The following is a 25,098-nucleotide window of genomic DNA, read 5'->3' as shown; positions in this document are numbered from 1 at the left end:
TTCTTTCTTTCTTTCTTTCTTTCTTTCTTTCTTTCTTTCTTTCTTTCTTTCTTTCTTTCTTTCTTTCTCTTTCTTTTCTTTCTTTCTTTCTTTCTTTCTTTCTTTCTTTCTTTCTTTCTTTCTTTCTTTCTTTTCTTTCTTTCTTTCTTTCTTTCTTTCTTTCTTTTTCTTTTTCTTTCTCTCTCTCTCTTTTCTCATTTTAGATAAATCAGGTGCTTGTCCATAGATTGGCTTGCATCTAGCAGGAAAAGTTAAGATTGAACAATTCAAGAAAATTATTAGGAACTAATTTTACATGCTCTTTTTTAATAGATTTTGGTTGTATATACAGTTTTATATTTTAGGGATTTTTAATTTAAATTGTAAATTTTTTGTACTGTCTTTTCTTTCAAAGAACAACAATGAGGACTATGAAAATAATGTAAAAATGTGTAAGATGATACAACTATCACAGATAAATTTATGACATATTGCTAAGTTATTGTGCACATCTAGTTACCATGTAATTGTTTAAGAAATTATTTGAATTTCATCAATCAAACAAATTTGACATTCAAAGTTAACAATTATAAAAGTAATAATATATTCTACTTACTCACTTTGGTTAGTTTAAATATTTTTCTCATAATTGTCATAATCACTATATTTTACCTTTTTCCTTTTCTTATATAATGCATTATGCAACTTAGTGTGAGCTGATTAACATGTACATAGTTCATTTATTAGAGTATGTTACATGGACTTCTAGGAATGATTTCTTTCCAAATGATGTAAAAAGAAATAAAATATTTTAGATTTTTCCACAAAAATAGTAAAGAATTGTAATTGAAAAAATAAAGGAGTCTAAGTATTACTTTCAATGTATAAATAACCTCACTCCATTTCCTTTCTTTTAGATCAGCCCCTTTTCACTTTCCTATTCATCCATAGGGACAATATAAGGCCTCCGTTGTGATTTAAGACAAGTGTCTATGATTTGAGCACATTACTGCTTAGGTACTTTTTCAGCATTTATTTTCATTTTATATGTTTATGCATTTTTATGATAATTTTACCTTTTTGGATGACATTTTTTGTCTTCCATCACGTGAGCAGGGCTTGTTAGTTACAAACAACAGAAACTGATTCTGGTTGATTTAAGCAAGGGGCAATTTATTAAAGGGTGTAAGAAGCTCATAGAATTTCCAGATGTCTGGAGAATTAGGCTAAACTAAGTATGCAAGTGCTGAAAAAGTTGAGACTCTAATATCACAAAAACAAACAAAAAACGCACCAGATTTTCATCACAACAGTTTTGTAAGGACAATGCCCCTACAAAGCGCTGCACAATAGACACCAGGACTATCTTCAGAAACTAGATGTCGTTGCTACTACTATGATCTCAAAAATAAATTACCTGCTCTCGTCTCCTTTACATCAATAACTCCTCACGGATGCCTCAACTCTTAACTTTTTATAGGACGTGCAAAGTCTAGGTAGCATGTGAGGAGTGGGGAGGCGGGAAGAACATTGGACGTTTATGATGTATGAAGGAAGTGATTATCTGGCACTGTTAACCTCAAATCTGAGCGTTGTACTGTTTTCCACTATATTCTTAATATGGAGACATCTCTACAGATAAAAAGAGTCTTTAAATACTGGACAGCTAAACAAAATATGTCACTTGTACCACTTTGGTGCCCAGCATCCCACAGTGCCCTCATTTCCAAATTTACACTTTTGCAGTAAGTTATTTGGGCTCTCCTAATAAAGTATTACCTTAGAATGTAAGAACCTCCTTCTGAAGGAAAATAACTAATAGTTCTACCAGCTATTTTAAACAGGTTTAGGTCAACGAATCTCAAGTAGAATAAACACAAAGTGAACTGTAACTATACATATCATAGAGAAAATGCTGAAAGCCAAAGTTAAAAATAAAACATATTTTTTTAAATTTAAGGTTTTATTCAGAATTGACAAAACCTGGAAACAACCAATATGTCCTTCAGTAGGTGAATGGATAAACTTTGGTACATCCAGACTATAGAATTTATTCAGCACTCAAAAGAAGTGAGCTATCAAGCTATGTAAACACATGGATAAAAGTTAAATAAAGATTGCTAAGTAAAATATGCAAAACTGAAAAGGCTCATACTGTGTAATTCCAGCTACATGACATTCTAGAGAAAACAAAACTATGCAGACAGTAAAATGATCAGTGGTTGCCAGGGTTTAGAAGAGGGGGAGGGATTAATTGGCTGAGCACAGGGATTTTGGGCAAAATAAACCTATTCTGTATGATCCTGTAATGATGGATACATGTCATTATACATTGTCCAAACCCATAGAATGTATAACACCAAGAGTGAACCCTAGTGCAAACTATGCATTGTGGGTGTCAATGCTGGTTCACCAACTGTAACAAGTGTACCACTCTGTTGTGGGATTTTGATAGTGGGGGAGCTGTGAGTGTGAGTGGTGGGTATTTGAGAACTCTATGTACTTTTCTTCTCAATTTTTCTCTGACTCGAAAACTGCTCTAAAAAAATGTGTGTGTGTACATCTGTGTGTACCTCTGTGTGTGTGTGTGTGTGTGTGTGTGTGTGTGTGTGTCCTCCAGGTTGCTGCTCTGCTTTAATCTGTATCTTTTCGCCTTTATTTTGTTGTATGACCTCTATTTTTGTAATATTTCCATTTGTTTCCTCCTCTTCTCTCTTGCTCACGGCCAACCCATTTTTAATCATCTTTTGTTGTTTTCTTATTTTTTCCTTGATCCTTTTGTTTCTGTCATAGGTTCCTGATTCATAGAACCTATGCATACCACCCATTTATTTGCATCTGTGGAGGAATGCATGGTACGATTACCTTCTGTTCCACTGCAACATTATTCTGCTGTGTGCTCTTCATTTGCCTTTTTGTTGACCATGTATTTTTTTTCTTGTAGTACTTCTGAGAAAATCTTGAAAACATTAAGAGGTAACTGGTAATGATAGAATTATCTTCTTTTTCAAAGCAATACCATGTGTTGCTAGAAGTCCTTCCCTTAGTGTTATCTGTATTTCCACTATTTTCAACTCAAACTAGCAAAATCTTCCAAATTTTAATCACTGTCTTGTTGAAATACTTTTATGCAGTTACTCCTGGTGGTAATAGTTATATTAATTACGGATTTTAGTTTTAACAAACAGAAGGTGAATCTGCCAAATAAAGCAGAAAGATAATTTATTTAGAAAAAAAATGAAGCTGAAAATGTCTCAAGCAAGGTAAAAAAAAAAAGAATTTCAATTTTTGAAAGGGTTTCAACTAATAAAGGATCAGAGATCAAATTTCAATCAAAATTTTATCACAGAAGATGTAGGCTAAATAAAATACTATCCTGTTTACTGCTGCTAGAGCTAGCACCATGCACATCCTGTCACTGACATAGGTGGGCCAGTTGGTAAAACTTCCCCTGGGAATAGTATGCTACTGCTATTACGGCTGTCTCCCAAACTTGGTCTGCCATGTGCCTGTTCCTTTAATTCACGAGACTGTATAATATAATTTGTTAATAGCATTCAGTGCTAAGAAAGTGTTACACATTCATGCAATCAGGAGTCTGCTAAATTGCAGATAGACAAACACATACATACAGAGAGGGCTTATAGCTTCAATACTAAAATTTCAGCCTTGGATCAAGACTAAACATATAAACAAACAAATGAACAAACCTACTGGCCCAGATATCAAAAACAGTTGTTTGTTTGGTGAGTACAAACTTCTTAACTGATTAGAACCCAAAACGGACAGAGAAACAAACAGGGAAACACTTACAAACCAGATTATCTCTTTTCTCTCATACAACAGAGAATGCATACCTATAAGCTATTAATCAATTTTCAGAGATCATCAAATAGTAACATGTAAAATGAAATTACCAGTTACTTCTGTCTGCAGTACTTGGCTATAAACATGCCAGTTCTAAAAACAAAAATGCAAAATTAGTAGGGAAAAAACAGAATTAGGAAAACAGAGTCAGCAAACTTCTCTTGATTCTTTGGATTCTCCTCTGGGACCCAAGGAAAGACTCATCTGGACTTAAACTATTTATAAGGTGCACATTTTTAATAATACATTTGACCTGGTTCTGTTAGGTGAATCCACTGAGTATTGCAGCAGGAAGCCTCCAAAACTGCTCAAAGATAATGTTAATAAAAATGCAAAATCATGATTCTCATAAGGATATACAAATGACTATATTTTATATATTTTCTTTAACCAAAATGAGGGAACCAGGCAAATATTTTAACAGATTCAAATTAGAATTTAAAAAGACACACTTTTGTAACTGGAATATTAAAATAAATGTAAAAATAAAGACAGATTCTTCCACAGTGGGGGAAATCAGTCTTTTGATTCTCTACCAGACAAGGCAGAATTTACATAGAAAGTAACGGTGAAACCTTGTCTCTACTAAAAATACAAAAAGTTAGCCGGACGTGGTGGTGGGCGCCTGTAGTCCCAGCTGGTCAGGAGGCTGAGGCAGGAGAATGGTGTGAATCCGGGAGGCGGAGCTTGCAGTGAGCCAAGATCACCCCTCTGCACTCCAGCTTGAGTGACAGAGTAAGACTCTGTCTCAATAATAATAATAATAATAATAAAGAAAGAAGAAAAGAAAAGAATTTGTTTATAAGTAACAAATGTTTTGCTTCACTGTCAGATATCCATAATTTATGGAGTTCTAAAATAGCTCCAATAAAATTAGTTATATAACAAGGAGTTAGACACACTATAGACAACTTACAGTTTTACACTAAAACAAGCATTTTTTTCTACAAGTGAATTCCTTGTAAAACATATGGTGATATTACAATGCTATATTTTCCTATTTCTCTATCTTTTGGTGATTATAGTTCTTATTCCGTAGAAATACATCTTTCTGTTAGCATTTCTTGAAGTGTAATTTTTCAAAAGCACAAGTTTACATCCAACAAATAAATGAGAACAATTTGACAGATTCACCTCTATTTCAGTATGTTTAAATGCATTTAAATTAAATATATATTTTCATTATTAGCGTTCCATATTACATGTAAGCTGAACTAAATTGTCTAATATACTTTAACTTTCTAAAACCCTGTAAGCAAATATTTCTGTAGGAACCACATCAAGAGCCATATTTTTACAGCAACCAAAGCTATCAAAACTGAACAGCTTAATGAGTATTCTAAGTTTATAAAATAATTAAGCATAAAAGATTTCTTCATTTTTGTGTGCCTTTAAAACACCAGAAAAAGTCAAAATGGAAAATTAGATAAAATACAAAAATGATATACTAATTATATACTAGTTTAAATGTGATAGTGTTTTTTTTCATTAGGATAATTTTCATCAAGATAACAAATTATTATTTTATAACTTGGGATTTATACAAATTTGCTCAACATGTAACCCAGATGCTTGACTTCTAAGAGCACTTTCAAAAATTATTGTTATGCATTTGATCATTAGAATGAAAATATAATTTACGTGTTTAAGTCTAAAGACAATATATTAATAGATGTATATATTATTGTTTCAGATTAATGTAGTTATATTAAGTGCTAAATTGAATTATAATGCTAGCTGAGTTTTAGCATAGTGAATTACTATTTTTTCTAAATGTATTGTTTTATAATGGCATCTGGCAGAGAAACTCTATGAAGTGTTAACAGAAATAACAGTCTCGTCTATCTAAAAAAACCCCAAAAAACTGAAGGGTATAACTTACCATGTAAAGAGACTGGCCTTTAACTTCTCTTTTTGAATCATTAGAAAGCAATGATAGTTAGTTAGCTTTCCTTGGGCAGAAAATGCTGTATACATTGTTGAGATTTTCAAATTTGTGTTTCCTGTCATTCGTCTTACCTCTTTTCTTGTGGTTTGTTTCAGTTGTTAGATGAAAAAATGTCTGATTAAATCCACTGACTCTGAGATGTGAATATATGGGAATGTCAATGATTCAGGGACATTCAGAAATGAATGGTTGCAAAAATAAATAAAAATCTCCATAGTATGATTTATATATTTTTTTCACATATATGGGATGGTTCTGACCAGCAACAGCAAACTAGTTTCTGTTTCTGTCCTGCCACTGACTAGTCACAGACATTTGGTGTGTCACTCAACATATGTTTCCTTATAGATAAAGTGGAAATTATTTTGATATCATAGGGATCTTGTGAAGACTAAATGGTATACCATGGTACTTTCCAGGATTTCTTAAAAATAATTAGCTGCAAGTCAGACATAGAAAAATACTACATAATACCACTTACGTGATGAACCTAAACTAGTCAGACTCATAGAAGCAGAATGTGAAATGGGATTGCCAGAGGCTAGAGGAAGGGGGGGAAAGGGGAAGCCTTAATCAAAGGGTACAAAGTTTCAGTTACATAACGAGTCAGTCCTAGGTAACTACTTTGCAGCATAGTGTCCATAGTGAACAATCCTGTATATGTGCTTATATATTTCTTCAAAAGGTAGATCTTAAGTGTTCTTACCACACACACAATAATATAAATAATAATAAGGTGGGAGGAAACTATTGGAGGTGATGGATAGGTGTATGGCATAGATTGTGGTGATATTTTCATTAGAATAGATTTGTCTCCAAATTCATCAAGTTTTATACATTAAGTATCGCTTTCTGTGTGCCAATCATACTACAATAATATGGTTTCACAATACATAAAATGAATTTAAAAAAACAACTAGCCAAAGAACATAGCCTTTAAACTATTATATAAAACACCAGTTGATATTTTATATCTTAGAACACCAGTTGATATTTTATAAAGATTATTCAGTTTGGGTTCAGCAAAGGTCTTCTAGAAAGGGTCAGATAGCAAATATTTTATGCTTTGCAGGTCATATAGTCTCTGTTGTAGTTACTCAAGTCTGCCATTGCAGAGTGAAACCAGTCATAAACAATAAGCAAATACATGAGTGTGACTGTGTTCTAATAAAATCAAAATATAAATATCATAGAAATTTCATTTGTCATGAAATATAATTGACAATTATCAAGTTATTAATTTGTAGTTATTTAAAAATAATTGTTAACATATGGGCCATATCATAAAAAGGCAGTGTGCTGAATTTTGGCGGGGGGAGTGGGTTCCATCATTGCTCCTATTCAGCTTCTCTCTCTCTGGTCAAAGAGACCTTCTCTTCTTAATCCCTAGGAAACTTCTTAGAAAATGATTTAAAGGTACATGATAAACTATATATGAAAGAGCCATGTGCAAAATGGTAGAAGTCTATTCAGTGTTTCATCAAATTATTTCAAAAATAAAATAAATAATATATATATAAATAATATGTTAGGTTTCCAAATTGCTTTATGAGCTCAATTAGAGAAAAGACTAAACCGTATCTATCTTTATAATTCTATTACCTAAGAGAGTACTTGTTATTCAATCAGTTGAAATTTTAAAAGTGTGTTAATTAATGTATCTAGTATCTGACAATATATTCACTTGAAATCAGGCTGGTTTAATTTATTATAGTCATTATGATTTATCAATATGGCAAACTATGCTTACAATTTGCAAAATGTAAGAAGATTCAAACTAGGAGTATGCACAAGTAAAAGGGACTGGACTTCTGCCATCGTGGGTTTTTATTGTGCACATCCTTATATGACCTTTGGTGAGTTATTAGACCTCTTTTAGCCTCTAGTAGTACAGGAGACTAGGTGATGACTAATGTCTCTTTTTAATACAAAGGCTTTTTCTGATGGCTTGGAACATTTATCATTAGAAATTATAAATAAATCTCCTTGAAAAGGAACTTCATTTCCCTTGTTAGATTTATCCCTAGATATTTTATAATCTTTGTGGCAATTGTGAATGGGAGTTAATTCATGATTTGGCTCTCTGCTTGTCTGCGTTGATGTGTAGGAATGCTTATGATTTTTGCACATTGATTTTGTATCCTGAGACATTACTGAAGCAGCTTATCAGCTTAAGAAGCTTTTGGGCTGTGTTGATAGTGTTTTCTAGATATAGGATACTGTCATCTTCACTGCTTAAGGAAATCATAGAGGACACAAGCAGATGAAAAAACATTTCATGCTTATGGATAGGAACAATCAATATTGGAAAAATAGCCTTACAACCCAAAGCAACTTATGGATTAAATGCTATTCCCATTAAACTACCATGCACATTCTTCAAAAAATTTAAAAAAAAAAAACTATTTTAAAATTCATGTGAAATCAAAAAGAACTCTCATAGCCAAGGCAATCCTAAGAAAAAGAACAAATCTGAAGGCATTATGCTATTTGACTTCATACTATACTAGAAGACTACAATAATCAAAACAGCATGGTACTGGTACAAAAGCAGACACATAGAAACATGGAACAGAATAGAGAACTCAGAAATAAAACCGCATGTTTACAACCATCTGATCTTTGACAAACATGACAAAAACAAGCAATGGGAAAAAGCCTCCCTATTTAACAAATGGTACTGAGACAAATGGCTAGCCACATGCAGAAAACTAAAACTAGACCCCTTCCTTACATCTTAATCACAAATTAACTCAAGATGGATTAATGACTTAAATGTAAAACCCCAAACTATAAAAACCCTAGAAGAAAATCTAAGCAATATCATTCAGGAGATAGGCAAGAGCAAAGATTTTATGATGACATTGCCAAAAGCAATTGCAACAAAAGCAAAAATTAACAAATGAGATATGATTAAACTAAAGAGCTTCTTCACAGAAAACAAAACTATCATCAGTGTTAAAAGACGACCTACAGAATGAGAGAAAATTTTTGCAATCTATCCATCTGACAAAGGTCCAATATCCAGAATCTACAAGAAACGTAAGGAAATTTACAAGAAAAAAAAAAAAAAAAAACCAAAAAACCTCGTTAAAAATTGGGCCAAGGATATGAACAGATATTTCTCAAAAAAGACATACATGCCACCAACAAACATATGAAAAAAAGCTCAACTTCACTGACCATTAGAGAAATGCAAATCGAAACTACAATGAGATACCATCTTACAGCAACCAAAATGGTGATTACTAAAAAGTCAAGAAATAACAGATGCTGGCAGGGTTGCAAATAAAAACAATGCTTTTACACTCTTGGTGGGAATGTAAATCAGTTTAATGATTATGGAAGACAGTGTGGCAATTCCTGAAAGACTTAGAACCAGAAATACCATTTGATCCAGCAATCCCATGACTGAGTATATACCCAAAGGAATATAAATCATTCTATTATAAAGATACATGCTCATGTATGTTCATTGCAGCACTATTCACAATAGCAAAGACATGGAATCAACCCAAATGCCCATCAGTGATAGACTGGATAAAGAAAATGTGGTACATATACACCATGGAATACTATGCAGCCATAAAAAGGAGTGAGATCATGTCCTCACAAAGGACATGATGAAGCTGGAAGCTTTATCCTCAGCAAACTAACACAGGAACAGAAAACCAAACACCACATGTTCTCACTTATAAGTGGAGCTGAACAATCAGAACACATGGACACAGGGAGGGGAACAACACACACTGGGGCCTGTCAGGAGAGGCCTGAGGGCAGGGACAGGGAAAAGAGCTAATGCATGTTGAGCTTAATACCTAGATGATGGGTTGTTAGGTGCAGCAAACTACCATAGCACACGTTTACCTATGTAACAAACCTGCACATCCTGCACATGTAGCCACCACACCTGGCTAATTTTTGTATTTTTAGCAGAGATGAGATTTCATCATGTTGGCCAAGCTGGTCTAGAACTCCTGACCTCATGTGATCCACCCCGCTTGGCCTTCCAAAATGCTGGGATTACAGGAGTGAGCCATGGTGCCCAGCCAATTTTTATATCCTTGTTAATACATGCTAAAACCTTCCTTTGGTTTGTCTTAGCACAGAATCTATGCCACAATACTGTGTCTAATTTCAACACAAACCCAAGTATGTTTAAAATGGATATGTCACAGATTCAGAGAAAGAAGTGCTTTCACACAAGGTGAGTAATATGGACAAATACAGTATCTACCCCCTGTGAAGGGAGGCCAGGCCCACTGTGCTTCACATTCCTAAGTGGGTATCAGTGGGGTTAAGTGGTGATCTCAGTGTCTACCTCCATGTGGCATCAACAAAATAGTCAATGTGTGATACAAGTTGGGGTAATAGACACTCTGTTTTCCTTCACTTATGATGTCAGTGGAAGCTAATGAAGAGCTGAACTTCCTGCCTCCACACATTAAGAAGAAAGAAATAGGTGGTTGGAGGTGGGGTAGTTGTTATTCTGCTTCCTCCGTGTCACTAGGCCCCAGCAGGGAGCCCTCATTTATGCAACAACAGAGTGATCTAAGTCAGCCCTCCACTTTTCCCAACCTTAGTAGCACTTGAGTTCGAAGAAAAACGCATCATATAATTCCTTTCAGAGACAAGTTGGTGCCATACTTTTGCTGAGAAGCTATCAGCAGGGCTGAACTTGCACTCTGCTTGTCTGCAATACAGGCAGTGTAAAGTTTTATTCCACTTTTGTTGAGACCCAATGGTACACTAAATATACATACATACTCAAACTGCCTTCACACTACAACTCAACAAGACGATGGGCTAATAAAAACAAAGAAAGACTAAGATTCAGAGTATCATAAAATAATAGCCTAAACATCAAGACTATAATGAAAAAACACTCATCATACTAAGAACCAGATAAAGCATAACATGAATAAGAAAAGACAGTCAATAGATGCCAACACCAAGATGAAGCAGATTTGGGAATTATCTTACAAGGACTTTCAAACTGCCATTGTGAAATAGATTCTGGAAACCACAGAGCCAAAAAGTGCAATATCTGAAATGAAAAATTCACTAGATGTGCTCAATAGTAGAGATCACAGAGAATGGAATTTTTGTTCTTGAGGACAGAACAATAGAATTTAAACAATCTGGAAAACAGAGAAAGTAAACTGAAAAAATCAGAGTCTTAGGGACCTGTAGGACAGTAACTAAAGAGCTAACATTTATATAATCAAAGTCTTAGAAGGAAAAGAAAGAATGCGATTAAAAAAAGTATCCAAAAAAAGTAACTAAAAAATTTTCAAATTTGTTTAAAGACATAAGGTACAGGTTCAAGAAGCTGGATAAACACTAAATACATAAATTCAAAATAATTCATGCTGAGACATATTGTATTGAACTTCTGAATACTAAAGAAAAAAAAAAAACTGCTGAAAGAAATCACAGATAAAAAGCACATACTTGTAGGAAGACAGAAATTTAAACGACAGTTGATTTCTCATGTGATACAATGAAGACCAGAGGAATTGATCCATTATTTTTCAAATTCTAAAAAAAAAATTAATCATGAATTCCATATTTAGCAAAATTACCCTTCAGAACTGAATGACAAAATAAAGATATTCTCAGAAGAATAAAGACTAAGAGAACAGGAGAGAATTTTGTGTGGTTATAAATGGTATAAGAAGGATCCTGGTGGGGATGTTATAATTCTGTATAGTCAGTCACTGCATCAATTTCAATATTCTGATTATGATATTTTACTATAGTTTTGTAAAATGTTTATTTTAGAGTAAAGTGGATAAAGGGTGCATAGAATTTCTGTGTTACATATTTATTATACTCGCATGTGAATCTACCATTATCTTAAAATAAAACGTTTAGTTTGTAAGACTGACTTTCCCACTTCCTCTGTAACAAGATTGATGCTAAATTAAATATTTCAACTGAGGCTTTTAGAATGTCATAGATAATGGAGGGGTAGTTCACCATATAGAAGGGTCTGAGTAGGTATCTGAGAGTTAATGAAACCTCCTAAACCTTTACAGCCAAACAAGGGAATAAAATAAAATGTATGGAAAAATTTTAAGAATTATTTTGGAAAGAACTGCGCTGTGAACTACATTCTCTCTCTTCACTTATGTCAAGAGAGAGGGGTATTTTTAGATCTTGCTCTATTTATCCCATAGTAAGAATTGTCCTAATGAAAAACAACAACACTAATAATAACAACTAAAAGTTTGAAGAATTTCAGGGGAAAAGAGAGGAAATAATCTTCAGAAGTGTCACTCAGTTTGTCAGAAAGAGTTTGTGACAGAGATTGGTACATGTACTTTGGTCAGTATTAATTTATTTAACAAATGTTTGAATGTTAAATGGACAAAACATTTTAATGTTACATACTCAAATATATACAGTGATATCTTCTTGGTGGTATGATATGGGATGTGGTTATTCTTTTTATTTGCTTAGAGTCAATAAAAAGGAAAATGACAAAGAGCAAGGTAATAAACACAAAGTAAACTCCAGGCATGTCAGAAATGCTCCCTGAAACTCAATACATTTTATTCCAATGCGTGAGACTAGTTCTCACAGAAACTTTAGTGAATTTTAAAAGTACAACTCATTTTTAATTGTTATGGAATTTTTCGACTTACAATCTAATACGACCACAATGAGAATAGGACAAAATAAAAAGATGGTTAGTTGGCACATGATTCTAAAAATAGGAAGTATATTCAAAATTTTGTTAGCCTTTAATCCAAATGTGGAAGAATATTTTTATCCTACTTGTGGTTACCCAATCATGAAAAGGGGATCTAAATTCTTGGTTGTTTACCTCCACATCTGCCTTCAAAATAAAAGTCATAGGGGAAATACAACAAATGATATACATTCAACTTCTCTAAGTTATTATTATCATTGTCATATAATGATATATACAATGATATACAAATATATATATTATATATTATATATTTTATATATATATATATGTAAGGTTATTGAGTGAGCGACCCTTTCAAACAGGTAAGAGTAACTCTGGGATGGGCAACCATATGTCAGTGTACAGGAAAACTCACATGATAACCATGGAACGTTTTTCTGAACTATTAATTTAAATTAGTGAAATTAATTAGAATCTCAATTAGGTATTTTTCATGGTAGATTGACTACTTCTACAATGTTACAAGTTCATGAGCTGTGATGCATGATATTGCAAAGTTCAGGTAGCTCATAAAGAGCTGCTCTTATATGGAAATTGAATTTGTAAATTAAGTACAATTCTGTCCAGTGAAGAATGTTTTAATTCAGCCCTCAATTATTTATGAGGCATGCACCTCTTTTCAGGAGACATCAGTTTAAATAACTAGGTAATGCTCAGGATTAACAATTATGGAGCCCTTTCAATAAGACAATACTGAATAAGCACTCATGGGAACTCAAATATAATTTTGAACCATAATAATTACTCACTATTGCTTTAATAAAACTTCATATGCATTCTGCACCCAAAAGATTTGCTCAGCTTTATGTATTTTACTCTTTTGCTCAACCTAAAATATTAGTTTTAAATTCTCTCATGTCATAAAAATTATTCTATCTATTATTTTCTGGAAACTAAATCTGTCAGAGGACTCAAATGCCCCTATTAAAGAAGGTGAAAAGAAATCTAGCAGAACAAATATTAGAAAAAAAAATCCATTGACTGATAAACAAAGACCAAAATTGTAGATTTAAAACATGTGTCACCATTGTAAAAGCAGCCCTTTCTTCCCTGAAGACAGTGAATTGGAAAGGTTTTTGAAGCATAACTCCTAGATTCTCACTTAAATTCTTATCCAAGAAATGTATCTGCAAAGCTAGCTGAACTCATCTTCAAGAACTGCTCACTGCAGAGTCAGATCATATTTGCACTAAGCCAATTCCAGTTACTAGAGACAGTATGTACTGGATTTTCAGCTCTCTAAAATCCATGTTTACACAGTTAGGTGTGTCCACTGGCTGAAACTTAAGGATCAAAGTTTTAAATTTAAAACTTTAGGTTAACCAGAGTAAAAAGGGAAAAGTTTACAAAAAAAAAAAAAAAAAATTCATCTTATACTACCAAATAGCATGGTTGTCATTTGGTAAATCATCAAAGCAAAATAAGTCCTATTTAAATTATAGCACTGACAGAGATCTTCAATGTGATTTTGAATATCCTTGTTTTTGTAAAATAGCAGATAAGCAACAAACTCCTTAATGCTTACAAACAAGCAAAAACCAAGAAAACAAGCAGAATTGGCAATTGACATGAAGTACATAAGAAGAAAGAAATATACCTGGTAAGGTATATTTGTTTGTTTGTTATCTAACTGATTTTTATTAAAAATGATGTTTAGAACATAAAATATGAAGGCCTGTGGGAAGCAAGACATAGATTTTATATTACCACAATAGCACTTAAAAGGATATGAAGGGAAGAAACAACTGAGTATGTGATTTAAATGTAGATTAGCTGAAAGAGAGATGCTATCATGACCTCGCTTCATAAATAGTGGATAAAGCAGGAATATGCAAAGAGGGCTGGTTATCTCCTAGCATGGCCAGAACTAGGAGGCTAGGAGGCCAGTGGGAGTTGAGTAAAATATAGAGAAGGCCGAATAACACCATTCTTGGATGCAGAGGCCATTTCTTCTTTCTTTTTTTTTTTTTTTTTTTTTTTTTTTTTTTTCTCAAGAGGGAAGAAGCGAAGTGATTCCACTGGGCCTTGAGTTTTTTAGGATTCTAATTCACAGAACCAAATACCAACAGGAATCTTAGTAAACCCTAATGTAGGATGACTGAGGGTCCTTGAAACTCAGAGAGGCAGAAGTTTTGTGGAAAGAAAAAAATGCAGCACCAGCACTTGGATAGTACTAGCCAGTGGACTACACCTAAATTAGGGCATTTCATACACTTGAAGTGTTAGAATATATAAGAAAACCTCTTGAATATAAGCCAAAAAGTAAAATGCAAAACACGCAAGACAGATTAAATAATAAATGATATATTTTTAGAAACAAGAATTACATATTTCAAAACTCTTCTACCTTCCATACAAAATGAATTATGACATGCTCAAGATTAGCCAAGTTGCCTGGAGCCCTCCTTCACTCTGCACTGTGGAGATATTATGTCTCCTATCACACTTGAAATTTCTAAGTAGAAATTATTCTTCTGACTTATTAATATTGATAGAGAAAAACCCTAAAGTAGAAAGTTGAGTACTTTCACAAGTAACTAGACTTCTTGCTTTTAAGGAGAAAGTTGTGTCTAAAATATCCTATTTGGCATCTCATCCCTTATCCACAGATTACTTTGGCTGGCAATAGAAAAAAATAAAAAATGTTAAACATAAAGTTAAACAAAAATTTATAACAGAGAAATTCAAAGAAAATTTTGAACTTAAAAAAAGTTTACCATAGTAAATATAGTAAATGGCAAATGTGCTATAATAATAAGTGCCCTGCTCAGCATGGCAGGAGAGTGGCAGAGAGGAGGAAAAATTTCTGGAAATAAAACTAAAACACTTTAAATTTTATAGGCATATATTAAAATTAAATTCCATATATATGAAAATAGATGCTTAAACTATAAAATAAAGGTGGTTCGGAGAGTGTTTTAGTGTTATAACAAGTGTTAATGTTAGATGTTCTATTATTTAATCTAGATTTAAAGCATTTTAGAATATTGCTTTATTTAACTTTTTCTATAGAAGCAAATGGCTTTATATGTTTACATGTTTACATGTTTTGTATTTGAAAAGTAAAACAGGCCAGGTGCAGTGGCTAATGCCTGTAATCCCAAAATTTTGGTAGGCTGAGATAGGAGAATCACTTGAACCCAGGAGTTCAAGATCAGCCGGGGGAATCTAATGAGATTACATCTGTACCAAAAAAAAGTAAAAGAGCTTACTGGTGAGAAAAAGAAAAAACTTACGACAAAATTACACTGAATCTAATTACGTATGTACTTAGCATTATACACATATATGTTAAATTGCCAGAAATCACCATTTTGGATATAAATATAAATTGTGTATAATTTATATTCATATAATGGCTGTAGCCAGCTAAATAAATTAAAAATATACTATATATTTGTATTCAAATGGTCAGAATGTCTTTTGATTCCATAGATGTATGTGTCTAATTCCATGTAGATTTGGAAATTTAGAATTACTGGTGGATAGCAAGTGACAGCTTGTTTTGTTTTGCATGAATGCTTTTGAATAGAATTATTAAATCCTTTCACTATCCTCCTCTATTCTTCTCCTGGCCCCAACAAGCTGGCTCTTAGAACTTTTGCCACAGATTTTGACCTGCTACTGACACTCTATGGATCAGGTCCTTACCTGGCTCTAATAGCATCATTTCATCCCTTTACTGGTTTAGGCCCAGGATTGGTGACAGTCTCCTACCATTGTTAGTCTCTGAGTGACTTGCTATTTCTTGGTTGTTTCCTTAAACATTACATGACTATGAATATAGTCCTTTAGGTAATTTTCTTTGATATGTATTTGTGTACCCATTCTTCTGTATATGTATTAATTGACTATTTATATGTATTGATTTTATAATGTTTATAATATTCTTGGCCCACGAGTTTTTAAAACTTGACAAATTACCTTTATTGATATATTTATTGTTTTTCTTTTCTTAAGTTGTTATTTGTATTACAAACTTGTTTATGCTTGGGCTTTTTTGTTTTGTCTTTTTTGTGTTTGTTTTGTTATTCACTTTATAGTTTTCTATAATTGTATGGATCATGTATATTTATTAAATTTATTTTGGTAAATGAGTTTGTTTCCTATTCCCCAGAAGCACACTGCAGCCAGTTGTTCTAAAATAATTTATTGAAGAATTTAGTTTTCTTATAATCTCTGAATTCTTCCTATATAACATATTAACATTTCTGTATATAATGTTTATCTTCATTAAAAAATGTATTACATTCACTATAACTTTTAAGTAGTTATTTTACGTCAAAGAGTGTAGAAATTTGGGGAACTTAACATTACTTGCTAGGCAACACGTTAACTTGCCACAATTTCACAAATGTTGGTGGAACTTGCAAGAATCCTAGGACAGAGCAAAAGGAGCTCAATGCTTGCCCGATCTCCTTGATAAAGGTCCCAAGCAGTTGAAGTGAAGATGCCCAGGCAGTTGTTGTGCGTGCAGTGGGTTTGCTTTACAGCTGGAAAACTCCATGCTTAACCCTGAACCTTTTATAATTGACTGGATGAAGACATTTTCTGTATTATACTGGGTGGCGAACAAATATGATCTGTCCTCCGGAGGGAAACATTATGTCAATCTTCTAAAGCTGTTTGCTATATAACAGAATCAGAAAAACAACAACAACAACAAGAACAACAACAAAAAACAAACATAGCCAGTGTCCTGGATGCAAGATGTGCAGAAATTCAAAAGACCCATGTGAAATCACCTACTAACATTAAAAAATATAAGAAATTAACTGATTTTGATAGAGGTATTTTGTCATTAACCAGACTATGAATATTTTAATTGATTTACTCTTTTTCCATAATTAATTGTATTAGAACTTTTATACAGACAAATCATTCAAAAATACTGATATTTTTGCTTCTTATTTCAAAATCTATCCAGTTTCTTTTCACCTTTCTTGTCCAATGGCAGTACTCAGAATTCCAGAAAAAAAGTTTTAAAAATTCTATTGATAATTAAGTTTACACTCCTCACTTTAATCAGGGCACAACTAGATTTTCCCCATTAAGCATGATTGCTGTTTGGTGATACATACATGAAAACACACAAACACACATTTATACACATTCATTTAGCAGACTGGGACATTCAACTACACTCATGACTTACAAAAAGTTTTAGTGGATTCTTGGCCAAAGTTCAGGAGAAATATTTCTTCTTGCCAGGATCTAAATGACTTGTTTTATTTTTTAGCAGAAATAATGTCAAAAGAATTTCTTACTTTCAAACAAGTATTTCTTTATCATAAGAAATATCTCTAAAAACTCACTATAGTGTTAGAAAAAAGAGAGAAAAACAGTAACAGTAAGACGGTGTAGTCTATTTTTGTTGACACAAGCTTCCATTTCTAAGATATCTATTGATAGCCTGATGTGGACCTGTAGAGCGTGGGGACTCTCACATTTCCTTTATCTCCCCACCCACATTTTAGTTTGTTAGTTAAGTCGTTATTTTGTACTGACATTGTTTACGGCATGTCATACTTATATAACCATAAGTGACAAAAATATTAAATTTATATATACATGGAGATCATATAAATTCCCGCTCACAATCAGTCATTTTCTCTCCTAGATTCTTTCTTTAAATTTTCTATTACTCTTTCATTATCTGGCTCAACTTAATTGCTGAATGGTTATGTCATTCTTAAGAGGAGTATATACATAAATACACATGTACACATATATATGTAGTCTTTCAGAACTGTATATGTGTGTGAGTGTATGTGTATATATATGTATATACAAAATCTTTCAGAACTGTGTGTGTATGTGTTTGTGTATACATATACACACACAATAAAAACTTTTATTGAGTATATATATACACACAGGACTGTATATATATGTATATACATATATATACACACATAGAGTTCTGAAAGAAATATATACATTTCAGAACTGTATAAACATGGTTGCAGAAATTTCTGGCATTGGTTACTATTACAGAGAAACACTAATGTGAATCTGATTTTCCTTCTTGGTAAGATTTGCCGTTTTTCTGTCAAAATGTTGATTATAATTTTAAAATTTATACCTGATTTTCCACAATGTAAAAAGCGCTTTAGTTATTCTTTCTTTATTTCCTTAACATTCAGTTTGCTTTTTCAATGGAAATATTTATTCCTTTCTTTTTATTTTATTTTTATTTTTTGGGGAATTTAGGTATTTTTATTCAAGTAAGACATTTTGACAGCAAATTTCTGAAGACTTTTCAGGTCTAACTTTTTAGTTCTCCAGAGGGGTTGACAAAAATTTTATTGAATCATGTTTGTCTTCTCAACGTATGAAGTATTTTCGCAGGGTTTGGTTTAATATTTTTACCTATTTGTGAAATCAATTTTGTGTTCTCCTTGATTTTTACATTTTTAATCTATTTGGTCAGTTTGGGGAAAGTTTTCTTGATATTGTTTGTATATTTATTTGCTGTGATTTCTGTTTGTTTGTGTTTGTTGTTATTGTTGTTTGTTGAGAAAGGATCTCGCTCTGTCATCCAGGCTGGAGTGTAGTGGTGCAATCTTAGTTCACTGTAGCCACAATCGCTCAGGCTCAGTTACTCCTTCTACCTTAACTTCCCAAGTAACTCGGAATATAGGCATGCACCACCATGCCTGGCTAATTTTTTTTTTTTTTGTACTTTTTGTAGAGATAGTGTCTCACTACATTGCCCAGGCTGACCTCAAACTCCTGGTTTCCAGTGATCCTCCCTTCTCAGGCTCCCCAAGTGCTGGGATTACAGGCATGACTACTGCCACTGGTCTTGATGTGATTTTTTTTTTTTTTTAAACCTCCGTTAGTCATTTTCTTCTCAACTATACTTACTGTGTTCTGTATTCAGGATAATGGTTTTTCATAAAAATATTTTCCAAAATACAGTTGCATCTCATTATCTAAACAATATTTCAAGCAAGAGCTTTACGTACTGTTTCTAAGTGCTGTAAAGTTTATTGAAAATAGAATCATGTAGACTGTTAATTTGGGGAAAGTACATATTTTTACCTATTTATAAAAGCTTTATTGTGTTCTCCTTGATTTTTACGTTTTTAGTCTATATGGTCAGTTTGGGGAAAGTTTTCTTGTTATTGTTTTTTAACCTATGCTTAGTTTGCCACATTTTCTCTAATAATAAAAATAACATAAATATTGAAGACATATCAGTAACGGTATTGTGCTTAAAACAGAATACAGTACAAGTGAAATGCTGACTACACATTGCTTCTTGTGCTTTCATCTTTAAATAAATATTCCAATTTAGCTTCAGTGGAGTACATTGCAGTGAGTGAGTGCATACATTTAAAGTTACAAACTTTTTATACAAAAATATTAATACACTTACATATACTGTCCTAATGAACATCTCTTCTAAAACGTTGATGTTTTCTTGTTACTAAAATCCAAATAATGATACATTTTCACAAGGATATACAAGTGATTTGTTGTAACTTATAAGCACCCTGTCTTCAGATATTAAACCAGCTACCAAGAAAATCGTATTTGAATATATATGTTTTCACAGTTCAATTCAATGGGAAATTTTTTCCATTAGAATGGAAAAATGTCAAGTTGCTTAAATAAAAACAGTGAGTGTGAAGAAGAAATTTGTGAGACATAAACAAGGGATAATTTTGCAGTAATAAATAAATTTAAATTCTTGAGAAAATATCTAGTTGTAATGATTGCTCATTAGATTCAGATGAAATTTTTGTTCAGTTTCCTCATCTATGTCACCATTTATAAATATTGTTTACAATAATCTTTCCTAAGAATGACATTTGATGTTTTCTTGAGAAATATATGCCAATTATGAAAACAATAAGATTAGGATTTATAGCATTAACTGAAATATCACAATATTCTAACTAGGACTAAAGGAAGTTGAATATTAATATAAAAATTTGGTGAAATACTTTAGCATCAGAACTAGGTAGCAAGTTTTACATTTCTGGTTTTTCTTTACATTTCTTACTTTTATTCTTATTAATATCTCTTTGGTTATACAGAAAAAATGACCAAAGTATAAAACTGGTAAAATTTCTTCCAACATGTATATCTATTTGCAATTAGAATGAATCTTTGAATATGTGAGAAATCTGCGTATAGTAAAATAACAAACAAATCTTTAAAGTAGTTTTTGTAACAGAAATCAAACTTTCTGAAAAACACTAAATATTACTTGTCATAAGTGACTAAATATTTGAAAATTTATGGAGTAACTTAGAACGTGTATAATTCATAATTTATAAGATACAAATATTTTGGAAAATGTTTTCAGAATGTATTTCTTCACCCTCAAACTTTCCTTTATACAGAATGTAATTTCTCAGTTGAACAAAGTGATGTACTTATTTTTCAGTGTTTGTTTTCCTCCACTGAATACACAGATCATGTGTCAATCTTTTTATTTTTAAAAATAAATAAATAAAATATTTTAGTTTTATGAATTTTCTATAAATTTTATCCTCCATCTTGCATGTGGCAAAATATTAATACAAATTGTATTACTAGCCAATAGATTACATTTTTAAACCTTTAGAATTAAAACAAGAAACCTGCTCTTATGTATAAATCAGTTTTGATACTTTTTAGACTTTGTTCATTAGTATCTACCATAGTGAATCTAATTTAACACGGATTTGTGGAATGATGCATTGTATATAAAAGTGTGGTTTTCTCTCAATAATGCTGTAATTCAAGTAATAAAGTTGAAGTTTAAATATATAGTCAACAGGAATTTTCATATTAGGCACACTTCATATTGTACCATTTTAAAAAACTTGGAATGCTCTATAATCATAATTTAGATATTTGACTTTAAATGCAATATCGTTCTTAAATTCAAAAAGTTTCCATAAAGTGAACATAATACAATTTATATAATTGTTTAAAGAGATTTAGAGACGTTGAAGCTATATTCATAAAGTTTCTAACATTTTTTTCTTAACATACATATGTACAACACATTTACCAAATTAACATTAACATATGATTTTTTGACTTTTAATTTAATGTTTTCTTGTATCTTTATTTTTAATTTATTAAATTAGAGTATTAGATATTAATATCATAGTTTGAAAAATGAGAACATAGCTTATTTACATCATTTTATTCTTCCCCTGGCTTCTAATTTTGATAGTCACTATAACTACCTTGTAGACAAACAATATGTCTTAAAATTATTGGTCTCAAATAATTGAGTTTTGTTGCCAAGGGGACTTTTGGCAATATTTGAAGACATTTTTTGATATTGGGACTTAGGGAAAGAGAAGCTACTGGCATGCAGGGGGTAGAGACTAAGGATACTATTAAACACACAAGAAAAGAAAAGGCTCCACAACAAAGGAAAGGTCCAGGAAAGGCCCCCACAGCAAAGAGCAAAACATCAATATCACTCATGTGGCAAAAACATCTTTTAATTTGAATATTTAAATAATGTTTGCACCAACCACTTTATGTCTTTCAGGTATGTTAGAATAAGACACATGTGTTAGAATATAGTGTTTGTCACCTGGTATCTTTATCCTCTTCTCACTCATTTGATCTACCTACTTCTTATTCCAAGTGGTTTCTGTGAAAGTTATAATAACACTACATTCTATAATAGTATTAAATTCTTCGTTAAATGCTCTATAGGTTTATTTTAAAAGTTGGAACATAAACAAATGCTACTTGCATTATAATTTTGTAATAAACTTACACTCTAAAAATTAAGTTAGATACTTTTCCTTCTCTATTGGTAAAATGTCCTAACCCCTGTTGCAATCATACAAATATTATCATCCAGGTCAAATTAAATTTTAATTTTTGGAGCCATAAATTATTCAAGTCATGAAATATTAAAACTTTTAATTTGCTAAATATATAGACTATAACTTTTGCTTCTCATCTAAGTTAACTTTCTGTTTTTTTTTTCTTTTCCATAGAAAGAAGAGAAACAAATGCTTATACTACAGATTACAATCCATCCACAGTTATTTAATTATCTCACTTTTTGTACTGAATATATTTCACTTTTTCTTTTTGAAAACATTTCTGTTGGTGTCCAGTAGCCTCTTTTCTAATTTTACCCACTAATTTTTAGTTATGCTACATCAATTTAATTTTGGGTTTTTTTTGTTTATATCTTTATATATGAAACTATATAAATGTATGTTATTTCATCCTGTGTCATTCATTTACTTGATTTTCATTTTTGTTTTACTAGTTATTTTTCATACAAGATATATTGATTGATAAATTTTCAAAATTGTTGTATACTTTAAAATGCCATTTGTTATTGTTGTTGCTGAAGGGATTGAGCTTCATACTTACCTAATAGTTTGGGTATATAGTTTTTGATGCAAAATACTTTTCATCCCTAACTCTCAAAGGTTTTGCCCCAATGTCTTTCTGTATCCAACATTTCTTATCAGAGTTATGAAGTCAGCCTTATTTTTTTATTTGTAAAATGCACATAGTTTTCTCTCTAGAGGCTTTTGCATTTTCTCTTTCTTTTTAGTTTTTCAAAATATCACAATAAAGTGTCAGTTTGGATTTTTCTTTTTTCTACTCAGCACTTGATGTGCTGAGCTCACACAATTTGAGGCCTTGTGTCTCCCTTCAAAGGGCACAAAATGCCATGCTCCATCCATGTCCTTGAACTACAATTCCTTAAGTGATTACTTGAATAAAGAATTTAAGTAATGTATTTTGAAAGTATTAGGTTAGTATTAGGTGCAAAAGTAATTACACAATAGAGGGATTTCAATGAGACTTATTTTCCACAGCTGTGAAATGTGAACAATAAAACTATTCTAATGATTGCTATTTGGAATAAATGAATTAATAGATGTTGAACTTCAGTAGCTGTTCTTTTTTCCACAGTGATGAAAATTTTTTTTTTGTCTTATCTTTATTCGATCTACATGTAGTACATAGGTTAAGCCCTGGGTTTCTTATTTTCTGTTTAATTAAATTAGAAAAAAAAAGTTGCCAGTTCACTAAACAGTAAACCACCTTTATCTGCAGAGATACATTCCAAGACCTCCACTGAATGTCTGCAATCACAGATAGTATTGAACCCTATATATTTTGTTTTTGCCTATACATACATATCTATGATAAAATACAATGTATAAATTAGGGACAGGAGGAAATTAACAATTACTAATAACAAAATAGTAAAATTAATTGAAATAAGTGACACAAGAGTTACATGAACACAGCACTGCGACACCAAGACAGTCTGATCACCATGATGGGCACTAAGTGATGAATGGGTGGAGAGCACAGACAGACTGAATGCACTGGACAAAGTGAAGATTCACATCCCTGTTGTGACTGAATGGAGCAGTGTGAGATTTCACCACTCTATTCAGAAGAGCATGCAACATAAAACATATAGTTTATTTCTAGAATTTTCCATTTCATATGTTTAGACCCTGGTTGACCACAGAAGGGGGAACTGGATAAGGAGGGACTGCTGTATTCATAGAAAATCCAGGTTAGTGTTAAAGATCAAATGAACATCATTTCAGTACCTATTTAGATAACTGATACCTTCATGGATTTATTTTTTTTTTTAGTACTAGGCTATGACCAGGAAACACATTATTTTGCTTTTGTTCTGATTTTCCTTAAATTGGGCTTTTTAGCTATATTATATAAAGAGGTTGCTAAGCATCATTTGTTCTGTATTCTGAAAAGAATGGCAAACTAAGTCTGAAAGAAAGTCTGATAATTCTTCCAAATTTCCATATTACTTTTAAAAAGTCAAATGTATTAATAATATCATATGAAAAAGTAAACCATAACATGATATAAAATGTAGACAAACATTTTGTCAAAAACCCTATTTTAGGGTACATATCAGGTAAACCTCCTCAAAGCAAACACACCCTTGATTTGTGATAGCTTATGGGATAGAGGGTTAAAACTGGATACATACTAAAAGTAGGGGCTATTATATCAAAGAGGACTTTTTTTTAAGTTGTTATTTTATAAATCTAATTATTTCTCCCCAATTTAGGAGTATCTTTTTTCAGTTAAGGCCTCATCTAAAAATGACTGTTACTGCTCGAATACAAAGACTGTATAACCCTTTTATGCTTCTACAGTACATCTCAGAGACTGCTGTGTGAAAGCAATGCTCTGGATGATACTGACAGCTGACAGTAGCATTTTCTGAAGAGTAGAGTGTAAATAAAGCAGATCAGAGAGGGCTGAAAAATGAAAATGCTATCAAAAAGTTAGCAAAATATATTGGGAGATTAACAACCAGCTTATATTGAAATATTTTAGAGTTTTGTAAAAATGGTGACAACTTGAGAAATACTTGATAATAACCATTACTTAATGTTTGAACTTAATAATTATATTAAAATTTTAGGAAAAATAAGTGGCAATTTAAGTGCATATTAGCCACAAAAAAAAAAGTACAAAGAGCTATCAGAATCAGGAAAGTAAATATACATACATTAGATTCAAAATAAAAGAAGAGATACTACTTTTAGTCATATATGAATAAGATGACACGAGTCATTCCATAGTGAGGAAGATA

The sequence above is a fragment of the Mandrillus leucophaeus genome, unplaced genomic scaffold (assembly GCF_000951045.1).
Source record: "Mandrillus leucophaeus isolate KB7577 unplaced genomic scaffold, Mleu.le_1.0 Scaffold179, whole genome shotgun sequence".
NCBI lineage: Eukaryota > Metazoa > Chordata > Mammalia > Primates > Cercopithecidae > Mandrillus > Mandrillus leucophaeus.
The sequence above is the reverse complement of the archived record's forward strand: the minus strand, read 5'-3'. Positions refer to the sequence as shown.